Raw genomic sequence first — 13,503 nt, 5'->3', positions numbered from 1 at the left:
GCAGTGTGCAGGAAACGGATAAGCTGCTAACAGAACAATTCATAGAAGGTCTGCTGTCTAGCGCCCACAGGGCCCAACTGCGCCTCATGTTCTTTCAGAACCCCGACCTGACCTTTTCCCAATTTAAGGACAGGGCCATAAGGGTGCTCCGTGAATCTGCAACCAGTGGCGCTATAAACCCCCGGCGCCCTGCTCTCACCTACCACCAGGAGGCGGCGCCCTCCTCTATGGACCCCGTGGGGGCTGATGCACAGGCCCTGAACCAAGCCCCGTCGAAAGACCTGCACCACCAAGTCCAGGAGCTGACCAGGAGCATCGCGGCATTGACCAGGACCGTCCAGGCGTTGCAAGTGGACTCGGCAAGACCCATCGAGCTGGCTTCAAGTCCGGAGGATGTCCCGTGGCGTCGACAGAGGAGGATCCCGTCATTCTGAGGGAGGTCCACAGACCGCTACGCAGAGGATGGACAGCCCATTTGCCGTCGATGCAACCAGCCCGGACACATTTCCAGGTACTGTAATTTAAACGGGTCCAACCTGGGGCAGAGGGCCAACCCCCAGGCATAAGATCACCAGGCCCTTACAATTGGCGTAATAAGTACGATGGGGGGCGCCCGGTTTTACCCGTGGTGCTGGACGGTATCCCCATGAGCGCCTTGCTGGATACTGGGTCACAAGTAACCACTATCCCTTATGTACTTTTTAAGCAGTATTGGACTGATGCTGATATCACACGGTATCCAGACAGTAACTTGAGCATCATCGCCAGTAATGGCTTACCCGTGCCGCAGATGGGGTTCAAGGAGATGACCATTAAAACTGGTAAAGTTGAACTGCCGGCACAGGGAGTGATTATTGTGGACATTGACCGTCGTGAAAGTCACCCTAAAATAACTGTGGGTACTAACGTAATTGAAAATTGTCTTTCAGAGGTAATTGTAATCTTACAACAGGTGGCGGTGAATGCTAGTTCCAGCCAACAGAGAGTCCTCAACAAGGAGATAAAAGCCCTGATGAGACAGCAGCAGGTAGAACTGTCTGGTGGTGAGATCGGTAGCGTAAGACTGAGTGACCCATTCCCCATTTCCATGCCTCCCAAAAGTGAAATGATGATCTGGTGTCGGACTGCAATCTGGTTGAGAGGTAGAGACTACCAAGCCATGGTAGAACCCGTGTACTCAGACAGCAGGCCCACCATTTTGACAGCCCCGGGGGTGGTTGATGTCCGTCATGGGAGGGTGCCCGTCCGCATCCTCAACATTGGGGAGAGGGAGGTACACTTACCCAGGTACGCTACACTCGCCAAGCTGTTTGTGGTCGAACACAAAGCTATCAGGGCCGTGGAACCCTTGCCTCCATCTCCTCAGGCGGAGGGTAATGGCTCCCAGAAACAAAAGGAGGACTGGTGCCAGAAACTCCATGTGGGTGCTGACTCCACTCCCCTGCACCAAAAACAAGGAGTCTACCGGGTGGTACAGGAGTACGAGAGAGTCTTTAGTAAGCACCCGCTAGACTTCGGCAGAGTAAAGGGGATAGAACACCACATCCCCACAGGAAGCCACCCACCAATAAAAGAGAGACACAGGCCTGTACCCCCTGCACATTATCAGAATGCCAAGGGCATGCTAAGAGAAATGAAAGAAGCTGGGGTCATTAGAGAGAGCTGTAGCCCCTGGGCAGCCCCCTTGGTTCTGGTGAAAAAGAAAGACGGCACCATGAGAATGTGCGTCGACTATAGACAAATCAACCGTATCACCCACAAAGACGCATATCCGCTGCCTAGAATAGAGGAGTCTTTAGCCGCACTAAAATCAGCTAACTTCTTTTCTACTTTGGACCTTACTAGCGGGTACTGGCAGGTTCCTGTGGCAGAGGCTGACAAGGAGAAGACCGCCTTCACCACCCCGATGGGACTGAGCGAGTTCAACTGTATGCCTTTCGGGCTCTGCAGCGCACCAGGGACCTTCCAGCGGCTGATGGAATGCTGTCTAGGGCACCGAAACTTCGAGACGGTCCTCCTTTACCTGGACGACGTGATCGTCTATTCGAAGACCTACGAGGACCATCTCTAACACCTGGCTGAGGTGTTCGAAGCCCTGGCAGGCTATGGCCTGAAGGTGAAACCATCGAAGTGTTACCTGCTGAAACCAAAGGTCCAGTACCTAGGGCACGTGGTAAGTGCGGAAGGAGTAGCCCCCGACCCTGACAAGGTCATGGCAATCAAGAGCTGGCCAAGCCCCTTGAACATCAAGGAGGTGAAACAGTTTCTCGGGTTGGTAGGCTACTACCGAAGGTTCATCCCCGGGTTCACTAAGATGGCAGCTCCTATGCAGGACCTCCTGATCAGACAGTCTAAGTCCAGGAGTCAAAAGCCACCCTTCAAGTGGGATAAACCGGAAGAGGAGTCCTTCCGCCAGTTGAAGATGGCCCTCACGGGGGATGAGATCCTGGCCTACCCTGATTATGGCCAGCCTTTTATCCTTCACACAGACGCCAGTAATGTGGGACTGGGAGCCGTACTGTCCCAAAACCAACAGGGCAGAGAAAGGGTGATCGCGTACGCCAGCCGGAAGCTGAGACCCACCGAGAGGAACCCGGAGAATTACAGCTCCTTCAAGCTAGAATTCTTGGCGGTGGTGTGGGCCGTGACGGAACGCTTCAAGCATTACCTGGCCTCCGCAAAGTTCACCGTGTACACGGACAACAACTCGTTGACACACCTGGACAATACAAGACTGGGTGCCCTAGAACAGCGGTGGACGGCCCGTCTCTCCAACTATGACTTCGTGATCAAGTACCGGGCCGGCAAAACCAATGCCAACGCTGACGCCCTATCGAGGATGCCTCACTTACCTGAAGGTGACGAAGACCCAGAAAATCTGGAGGAGGTTGAACTCCCCGCGTTTCACCGGTATGGAGCCGCTCAGTACTCCCACCGCGTGAATGAGGAGGATCTAACAACCGTGATGATAAATCCCCTACCTCACCACAGCTGGGCCGAGACCCAAGATAGTGACCCTGCCATCCGCCTGGTGAAAGATCTGCTGACCCAGGAAGATGCCCGCATAGATCCAGATGCTCCAGAGGAAGCCAAGCAGCTATGGAAAGAGAAGGGCAAGCTGTTCCTCTACGAAGGCAAGTTGTGCAGAAAGATTGTCAACCACCGGACGCACGAGCTGACCTGGCAAGTCGTGGTCCCCAGACGGGATGCAGCCATGGTCCTGGGGGCTTACCATGACAGAGCGGGACACTTCGGTTGGAAGAAACTGGAGTTCCTGCTAAGAGGAAGGTTCTTTTGGGTCAGCATGAGAGGAGCTGTAGAAAAGTGGTGCAGAGACTGTGGCCCTTGTCACCTGAGGAGGAAGGACCGCACCAGCCAGAAGACACCCTTGAGGCCCATCGTCACCACGCAGCCTCTTGAGCTGGTAGCTCTGGACCACGTCAAATTGGCTCCAAGCCGGTCTGGATACATCTATGCCCTGACTATCGTGGACCACTATTCCCGTTTTCTAGTGGTGGTCCCGGTAAAGGACTTGACAGCCCAAACAGCGGCCAGAGCCTTTCAGCAATATTTCTTGCCGTCCACACGGGTATCCGGAACAGGTCCTGACAGACCAGGGTCCAGCGTTCGAGGCTGAAATCTTCCAGGAGTTCTGCAACCTCTATGGCTGTAAGAAGATTCATACAACGCCTTACCACCCCCAAACCAACGGGATGTGTGAGAAGACGTTGCCCCTGGAGGAATGCAGCCTGTGGCCAGAAAAACTGCCGGATCTGATAGACTTATACAATCATATCCCGGTGAATGCTACAAACTGCACCCCGGCTTACCTGATGCGAGCCAGACCAGGTAAGCTGCCCGTAGACCTGGAGATGGGAGTCCTAACACCTGAGGACACCTCCCCGGATGCGGACTGGGATACGGAAAGGCAACTGCAGTACAAGAAGGTACAGGAGAGTGTGGAGAGGAGCCTGGCCCAGGTGAGAGAAAGGCAAGAAAGGCTCTTCAACCAACACGCCCCTGCTGGTCCCCTAGAACCTGGTGAGCAGGTCCTGAAGCGGAAGAGAAGGCTACATAAGTTGGACGACCAGTGGGAAAGGGAACCCTACACTGTACTGCAGTCTGATCACGACAACCCGAAGGTGTGCGTGATCACCAAGGACGGAGGAGAAACCACTAGTACCATCTCCAGAGACCACCTCAAAAGGTGCCCCGAGCAACTCCGTAGTGCAGAAGAGGATCAGAGTGACCTTGAACCCGCAGAGGACAAGGAAGAAATGATCAGCACCGTTCTCGGGGAGTTCCCTCAGTCCTGGACTCGCATAAATGATGCCATAGTGGTACCTGTCCTGCATTTCCTGCAACCGGCACAGCAACAACCAACACCAGAGCCGGAAGGTGAAGAGGAGCAAGCGGTTCCAGAGGCAGAAGAGCCTGTACCAGCAGCCCAGGAGAGTCAACCCTCTGCTGACAGTGAGCCTGCCATGCCTGCGGTAAGCCAAAGGACCCGCAGACAGCTGCCTGCCCTACCTGTACATCCAGCTGGTAGCTGTACCCTTAACGCTAGTGGGGAAAGCCAGGTTAGTCCACCACCAGACAGTGGGTTAAGGAGGTCAACCAGGAGCAAAAAGGGGCAGATACCCGCTCGCTGGAGAATATAGAGTGTACTAAAATTGTAAATAATCCTGTTGCCAAATGTTGAAATGTTTGCCAAGTTACATGCTTGTTTGGTAATTCTATGTTTCAGTTTCTTGCAGCTACCGTAAGGACTCAAAGGTTATGGACTTTTAATAACCGGGACCTTGTATGGACTGCGTTTGGAGCCTAACCTACGAATGAACTAAGACTGTAAAGGACTTGGGGTAGGGCAGACCCCCACCTGGGTAAGGCTCCCCGTTGTGTTGGTGATATGGACACCCGGTCACAGACCACACTGTGACCTTAAGAACTCAATCTGTGCGTCGTCTGTCTGTTATTGTTTTATGGTTATGCATATTGTCTTTGTTTACTGTTTAGTCCCGGAGTACTAAATTTTACTAGGGGGGAATGTGTCACCCTGGCCTGGATGCCACAAAATGTAATAAAGCTGTGTCTGAGAGCAAGGGGGAGGTTCTCTAGTCAGGGGAACATTAGCATGCAATGCCTCCTGTCTCAGGCCAGTAGGGGGAGCTGGCTGCCCCTATAAAAGCTGGTACTGGGGGCAGGGTTAGAGAGAACTTGATGACCTGTCTCAGGACTGAGACTTGTCCCAGAGCAGAGCAGGGACAGACAGTTGTGTTGCACCTAAGAGGAAGTGTGGCAGGAGGAGAGCCACAAGCCAGAGACAAGAGGCGAAGAGAGCCTGTCTTGGCAGATAAAAGACTTACTTTACCAGACTTTGGTGTCTGAGGCTGGGAGGAATCTACATCCTCCAGCAGAGAACCAGTCCGCAAGGGACTGTATATTCCTTGCCCTACGAAGCCTGGAGGCCCTGCCACAACCGAAGGGACCAGTAAAGCCGTACAAGGCTGGGAGCAGAAAGGAACCCACGTCGCAGGTCATACAGGCGAGAATACACGGAAAGCTCGGAAACGTGGGCTGTTACCCTATCAGGAGGAGATAGCCAGAAGGAGCGCAGAAAGCACGGTAGGCCTACACCCTCACCCTGACCAGGGCCAATTTCCCCGTTGCTCTCTGACATCCAGGTCCCCTCCTAGCCGGGACTGTTTGTGGGTCAATTTACCTGTTCTAGTAAAGACCCTGGACTGCAACCTGTTGTCTGTGTGCTCCTTGCTCCTCCAGCATTATCAGCACTGGGACTCCCACTACCATCACTCCCAACATCCATTATACTGCCCTGGGGCCGCACTCTTCCCGTGGGGAGTCACACTACCCTAGCTGCACACCTCATCAGCCCCAGCGGTCTGCATGCAGCGGCGGTTCCTAATAGCCGCAATCCACGGGTGGCGTATTAGGACATAATCAACAGCACATAACGGACTACCACTGGCCTGACCACCCTGAGCCACGGAACCGGGTTGCCACTACTACTCCCATCGTTCCCTATTGCCCGGATCCGAGTGCCCCACGGCCCAGGGGGCGAGTCACGTACACCAAACTATTTTCAACAGATATATTTTTGTGTCAGAACACTCAGGAGACACTACTGTTTTTTTTACTGCAAAAAATGCGAAAAGCTGAATAATAGAGATTTTTTACCATGGAACAGCAAAACCACAGTTTTAATTTACTGGTGTATATACCAGACTTTTAAAATATATAGATTTGCGGCTGAACAGTGAGCGACACACTCAAACTGTTTTTTTTTAGACACCAAAGGCCCAAAACTGGATACTACAGAGATTTGACCCATGGAAGTGCAAAACCACACTGGGATTTGTCAGGCGTACACCAAGCTATTTTCAACAGATATATTTGTGTCTGAAAAATCAGAGACACACTTTTTTTTTGTGGGGGGGGGGGGGGGGGGGACACCAAAAGGTTAATAAGACGGGTATTTGTACAGTGTGAAGGAGGAAAAAAAAAGAGGATTTAGATGAAAAAAAAGGATTTTTCCTGGCCCCTGAGACCTGGAGCTAAGCCCAGCAATTTCAGCAACAGGAGCACACAGGACTGTAATGCAGTGATTGCTGGTATAACCACTGCGTCTCCTATACCTGCCTGCCTGCCTGCCTGATATCTGGGATGGATATTAGTCCTGAGAAGGACTGTTTGTTTGTTCTGGCAGCCTTTACAGACCCTACACTAACTATTTCGCAGGAAAAATCTCTCCCTAAATCAGCAGCGCTGTCCCTACACTGTCTGATCCGGAGCGACTGTGTCCAAGATGGTGGCGCCCGGTTTTAAATACTCAAGGTGACACTGTGCGGCCAGCCAATCAATGTAATGCCCACAACCAACATGGCTGCGGCATTACAGTGACTGGCTGGCAATCCCGGCATGTTCGTTGGCTCTGTAAAGAGCGCCAAACATGCAGGGTGGAGACCCGAGCTCCCGCCGAGTAACCGGAAATGCTCGATGATGCTCAGGCGAGCACCGAGCAGTGTCGAGCATCCTCGCTCAACAATTGTTATAATCTTTTTACTCGTTATCCCATAGTTACCCGAATTACTCCTTATTACAGTACGAGGCAACTATCACTGGAGAACTACAAGGTCTCAGTGTTCAGAGGTCTACAAGAGCCGAGTAACGGCCCCGAGTGGTGACTGCACGGAGATCGTGTGTCCATTACACCCATAATATCACAAAAGAAAGCAACAAACATAAAGAAACAATGGCCGATCCCCAGGAGGACACTAGTCCCAGATGTCACCAGAGGAAAGTATCACATGGCTGCCGGCAGGACCTCATGTGTAGGATTGATGTCTCCTCCTCGGAGCACATTGTGGAGTTGGGTGGTGACACTAATGTCTTCTCCTCAGAATAGAGAACGCTGTGTGTGTAGATAGTGAGCTGGTGACTCCACATCTGGTGTAAACAGCTGTAGTCGTGGCCGAGTGGTTAAGGCGATGGACTAGAAATCCATTGGGGTTTCCCTGCGCAGGTTCAAATCCTGCCGACTACGTGTAAGATATATATTTAAAAAAAAAAAAAAAGAAATCCTAATTTAATTTAAAATGGGAGGCCGTTGTATATACGAGGCTGTCGTAGGTGGACTGACTACGCCTGTCATTTCTATATGACTGACAGATCAGTTGTAGAAATCATTTTCTATACGATTATAGAAGTAATCCACCTCGCTAGTGCCACCTATAGGTGGATATCCTGTAAATCATCTAAATAGTTAGAAATTTACAAGGCACGGGCCTTTAGGGCCAGTAACAGGATCATTTTCTTCTTTATGGAGAGGATCTATCTTGGATACATTACATAAAGACTTATTACCAACTAGATCCTCATAAGGAGAATCCGGAGCTTCCATGGATCCGGACGATCTCTGACTGTAGAAACCTCCCTCATCGGTGATTACTGTAATGTACTGATGTAACGTCCGCCATCAGGAGATGGGTCTGGAGACTTTCTGGGGGGGTCTTAGTTCTTTTCTTGCCCTGCTGTCCAGTTCTAGGATGCCCGGTGTTGTCTGTGTATGAAAATGCCGGTCCCACAATGGCTGATCCATGTTCATGATTCACATTAGTGATTGGTGTCATATTTGGATAGTTAGGAGGCCGACACCATCTATTGGCGACCTGCAATAACATTCAATGGGGGTGTTGATGGGTTGACAGTGGGAGCCACCCCCTCTAACTGTTTTGGTGTTATGGTCGCTATTGGTTGTGGCATCTAAGGAAACAAAGAGGAGGAGAGGTGCGAGACCAAGAGCGTGATACTTACCTAACTCCTGTAGACAGTTTAAGGCCTTCGATACGACGACCAGTCGTGGCCATCACACCTAAAGAACACATCAAAACAGAAAGTATAACCTGCCATAGGGTGACACGAGAGGTAAAAGTTGCAGTGAAAAGCATGATCCTAAGCACATGAGAGGAAATGGGATCGATACCTGCATCCTCCACCTTTTCTCCAAATGGAGGAACAGTTATAATTGAGTTATTCTTTTAATTTTTTAGTCCTGATCAAGTAATCCCCCTGTTTAAACTGTATTACAGTATGAGGCGACCATCACTGGAGAACTACGAGGTCCTACTATACAGAAATCTACAACAGAAGAGTAACGGCTCCGAGAGGTGACGGCACCAAGATTGTACGGCCATTACTAATCACCCAGGAGCCGATAGAGCCGAGCACCGCACTACTAATTACTTTCAACCCTACAAAATTGTGGGAGAAATTCTGTCACAGGACAGAGATATCTTTGTACTGAGTTCACCAGTAGATAAAAAAATATTATGAATTGAGAGTCCTCAGTGGCTGATACCTTCTAATGTTGAACTGAAAAGATGGTGATAAACATCAGCTCTGGGGACTCCTCCGGTCTCTTCATCAGGATCAGTATAATACAAAATTTGAAGGGTCACAGATTTATACTCAACATAACACAGAATAATGCAGTAATAAGACAAGTGTCGTGAAGCAGAACGATCAATCTGAGAAGGGGAGAAGCAGATGTGGCAGTAAATATTGATTGAGCTCTGGTCCAGGTTTGTGATGACCCCACAAGGTCAGAGGTGCACATTTCTTAATTCATGTAAAAAGACATAAATCCATCCAATATCTGCTTTCCTGCTCTGTATGTGTCACCGGTCATCATAAGTTTGTGCTCCCAGACTCTTCTGTCTCTGAGATGTGTATTTTTCTTTCAATACCAGCAATTTCATGTCCATGATGCTATGATCAGGGCTACAGAAATCTTTAGCCACTAGTAATCTTTTTCCTTTAATCATTTGGCGATTTGCAATTGTAGTCACCTACCATCCAGATTTGGACGATAGGTGACTACTAGAGGGATCCAGTGGCTTTCTTTAGTTTTGTAATGTAGGAGATGATTCCTTGATATTCTGGTGGCTTTTGCAATCTGATTTTTAATTGTTGTTGGATGGTAGCCATGATTCAAAAGTGATATATAGGGTCTGGCAGGGTTGGACTGGCCCACCAGAGAATCGGAGAATCCTCCGGTGGGCTCTGGCTTCTCCTTCAGGAGAGTTCATAGTGCAAATCTTGCAGCTGCTATGGGGCACTTGAGTGGGGGAGAAAGGTGGACCCTCAGAATCAAATCCTCTGGTGGGCCCATTGTTCTTCAGTCTGACTCTGGGGTCTGAACATTTCTCAGTTTATCTGATGGCTCAATGAGATTTTATGTGTTTGGGATTAAACCTGTCCCATTTAAAGTGAACCTGACAGCTGATACATAATGCCACGTTCGTGGCCACCGGCTGTATGATCTCAGCCAGGTATGTTTAACTCTAAAACGCTGCAGCATTTCAAAGAAAAACATATTGTAATGGCCCCCGGGGTCCGAGACGCGCTGTAGGAGATTGTCTTCAAACTGTTTTCCCATAGACCTTCATATATAAAATAAAATACAAGGAACAAAAAACACATCAAGCCCATAAAAGAAGATCACATAAAAGTTGTGATGGAGTTTTATTACCTGGCAGACAATACGACAGTGATGAAATGTATTCAATACCGTTATATTGTTTTATAGTTAATAACAATATTTATTCACATAATACAACTATAGAATTTCTCAGGAAACAATTGAAACTTAATTTCCCTTTCCAGGAATCGAACCCAAGACCGTCCATATGAAAACCCGACATCATCCAGTGTTATAAAACCCAAGAGAGGAGCCACCGATACCTAAACGTAGAGACCTCCCAGGACATCGTCTGAGCGATCATAAGTCACTGGAATAAGAATGAGAATGTCTGAATGTAGAGGAAATTCCCAGGATTCTGTGGTGTCGTCCTCCGACCCAGGAGCTCAATAGTCACCATCAGCCGCTAATGAGCAATGTGCACTGAGCCGAAATGTTGGTTATTTGCTGTTCAGGCAGAGCTGCTGAGCACAGACGTCTCTGTGGCGCAATCAGTTAGCGCGTTCGGCTGTTAACTGAAAGGTTGGTGGTTCAAGCCCACCCAGGGACGTTGGTGTCTTTTGCTTGGACAGCTACCCAAATTGCTTTATGTTGTCAATTAATAATTTTCAAAATTCACGGATTCTATATAATTCGCATTTTTGTAATACAAGTAACGTGAACCCAGCAAAACAGCCCCTATAAGGCACAGATCTGTAATTAGTGTCCATCAGAAGAACTTCTCATGTAGTCAGCAGGATACAAACTTGCACGTGGAGACCTTAACAGATTTCTAGTCCTTTGTCTCCACCAAGCGACCAAGCGACACGGCTTCACTTGTCTCCTGGTAAATCATTCACAGAAAGTCACTTTTCTTTTTCAGCTTGCGCCATTCATTGGTATCTTATGCGCCAGTTTCTTCAGTGTCGCAGGCGGTTCTTACATTTTGTTGCAAAATCATTTATCATTTTTCTTTTCTCTCTTTTAGGAGTCTTTTTAGAGCAAAAAGTGACATGTTCGGCTAAAATGTCCCCAAACTTGCAGAAAAACTATAGACGTCCATAAATTCACTCCATGGGGAGACTGGAGAACATCTTCTAACAAAAATGTGTTGACTTTTTAAAAAGTGACAATTGGATGAGTCGAAAACATCTGGAACAGGGGTGGGGAACCTCAGGCCCGTGGGACATTTACACCCCTTGATGACCTTTTATCTGCCCCCGGGTAGATATCCGGGGACCCCAGTACTTGGGGCCGGCAGCTGTATTGTGACGGTTAATGTCTCCTCGCTCGGTGAGCATGTGTACGCAGTGTTCACTGCCGAACGCTGAGGCGCGTACAATGAAATATTACGTCCTGACACCAGCGCCGCGTCAGGACGGACTTAATTAGCGGGTAATTTATACGCCCCCCCGAAGGATGGTACAATGATCCACATGGCCCCTGGAAGAGAAAAGATTCCCCACCCCTGATGCAGAAACTCCAAACCTCGCCTACAATGGGGACCAGAAGAAAAAACAGGTGAACACAGAGGAAATAGACTTAAAAAAGGCTCAAAGTAAGTAATGACTGAGGTACAGCCGAAAAACACAATCATGAATCGAGGCCAAAGAGCTAAAAACATCATCTTCCGAAAAAGTCAAAAATGAGGAGGAAGAGAGGGAGGAAACTTCTGTCCGGATAATCCGCTGTAAGTGAAGAACCGTAATGACCCTAATAGAAGCCCTACTTCAGAAGAGCGGACGGCGAGGAGGGATTGTTAAGGAAAATTAATATTGTGGCTAATGTGACCCCATCAGTAATGTGGCTGCTTAATTCTAGAGATAATTATACCCTACTAACAATAAGTAATAAAATGTCCTACGAACCGGAATCGAACCAGTGTCCTAAGGATGTCTGTGCCCCACTACAGTCCTCCGCTCTACCAGCTGAGCTATCGAAGGCTTGTGTACTGCAGGTCTCCTGCCGTCATCACCTCACTGCATCTCCAGGTGTATGGGTCACATAATACTGGACATTTCTATAATATATTATACATGTACATTATTTACTGGTCAATAAGATTCTGACTGTGACAATAATAAGGTAACAACCAAATAAATGAATAGCATCTTCCCATACCGGAAGTCGAAACCAGGCCGCCCAGATAAAAACCAGGAATCCTAACTGCTAGACCACATGGCAGAGACACAGCTGTGAGACATTGGCGTTAGAATGATGGAAAGGAGCTAAGCAACAAGTCCGGAAGTGATAGGGGAGAAAGAAAGATTGTAGAATCTCCATAAAAAAAGTACCTGAGCTGTATGTGAGCTGTATGGGAAATATCCTGTGAGCTTTCATGTACTTCCCCCAGGCAGAGCGATGAAAGCCAGAAAAAAACCGCATCCTCCAGTCCAAGCATTGGTGGCATAGTGGTGAACATAGCTGCCTTCCAAGCAGTTGACCCAGGTTCGATTCCCAGCCAACAAAGAAACTTATTTTTTCTTAGCATTACCTACACTGCTCAAAAAAATAAAGGGAACACTTAAACAACAGAATATAACTCCAAGTAAATCAAACTTCTGTGAAATCAAACTGTCCACTTAGGAAGCGACTCTGATTGACAATCAATTTCACATGTTGTTGTGCAAATGGAATAGACAATAGTTGGAAATTATTGGTAATTATCAAGACACCCTCAATAAAGGAGTGGTTCGGCAGGTGGGGACCACAGACCACATCTCAGTACCAATGCTTTCTTGCTGATGTTTTGGTCACTTTTGAATGTTGGTTGTGCTTTCACACTCGTGGTAGCATGAGACGGTCTCTACAACCCACAGAAGTTGCTCAGGTAGTGCAGCTCATCCAGGATGGCACATCAATGCGAGTTTTGGCATGAAGGTTTGCTGTGTCTGTCAGCATAGTGTCCAGAGGCTGGAGGCTCTACCAGGAAACAGGCCAGTACACCAGGAGACATGGGGGGGGGCATATGAGGGCAACAACCCAGCAACAGGATCACTACCTCCATCTTTGTGCAAGGAGGAACAGGAGGAGCACTGACAGAGCCCTGCAAAATGACCTCCAGCAGGCCACGAATGTGCATGTGTCTGCACAAACGGTTAGAAACCGACTCCATAAGGGTGGTATGAGGGTCCGACTTCCACAGATGGAGGTTGTGCTCACAGCCCAACACCATGTAGGACGCTTGGCATTTGCCACAGAACACCAGGATCGGCAAAGTCGCCATTGGCGCCCTGTGCTCTTCACAGATGAAAGCAGGTTCACACTGAGCACATGTGACAGACGTGACAGAGTCTGGAGACGCCGTGGAGAGTGATCTGCTGCCTGCAACATCCTTCAGCATGACCGGTTTGGCAGTGGGTCAGTAATGGTGTGGGGTGGCATTTCTTTGGGGGCCAGAGGTAGCCTGACTGCCATTAAGTACCGAGATGAGATCCTCAGACCTCTTGTGAGACCATATGCTGGTGCGGTTGGCACTGGGTTCCTCCTAATGCAGGACAATGCCAGACCTCATGTGGCTGGGG

At 49.0% G+C, this 13,503-nt stretch overlaps 3 non-coding genes across 3 annotated transcripts; 2 read left to right on the top strand and 1 right to left on the bottom strand.

Annotated features, from left to right (window-relative positions):
• Positions 1 to 7,482: 7,482 nt before the first annotated feature.
• Positions 7,483 to 7,564, top strand: TRNAS-AGA (transfer RNA serine (anticodon AGA)). Its single transcript has one exon. It is a non-coding gene; the product is annotated as a tRNA-Ser (tRNA).
• Positions 7,565 to 10,476: 2,912 nt separating this feature from the next.
• Positions 10,477 to 10,550, top strand: TRNAN-GUU (transfer RNA asparagine (anticodon GUU)). Its single transcript has one exon. It is a non-coding gene; the product is annotated as a tRNA-Asn (tRNA).
• Positions 10,551 to 11,837: 1,287 nt separating this feature from the next.
• On the bottom strand, positions 11,838 to 11,922 carry TRNAY-GUA (transfer RNA tyrosine (anticodon GUA)). Its single transcript is given in 2 exon segments — positions 11,838 to 11,873; positions 11,886 to 11,922. It is a non-coding gene; the product is annotated as a tRNA-Tyr (tRNA).
• Positions 11,923 to 13,503: the final 1,581 nt, after the last annotated feature.

The sequence above is a fragment of the Phyllobates terribilis genome, unplaced genomic scaffold (assembly GCF_046119375.1).
Source record: "Phyllobates terribilis strain yellow unplaced genomic scaffold, ASM4611937v1 Scaffold_3__8_contigs__length_932513732, whole genome shotgun sequence".
Classification (NCBI taxonomy): domain Eukaryota; kingdom Metazoa; phylum Chordata; class Amphibia; order Anura; family Dendrobatidae; genus Phyllobates; species Phyllobates terribilis.
Note: the sequence above shows the minus strand (reverse complement) of the source record. Positions and strands in the feature narration are given on the sequence as shown.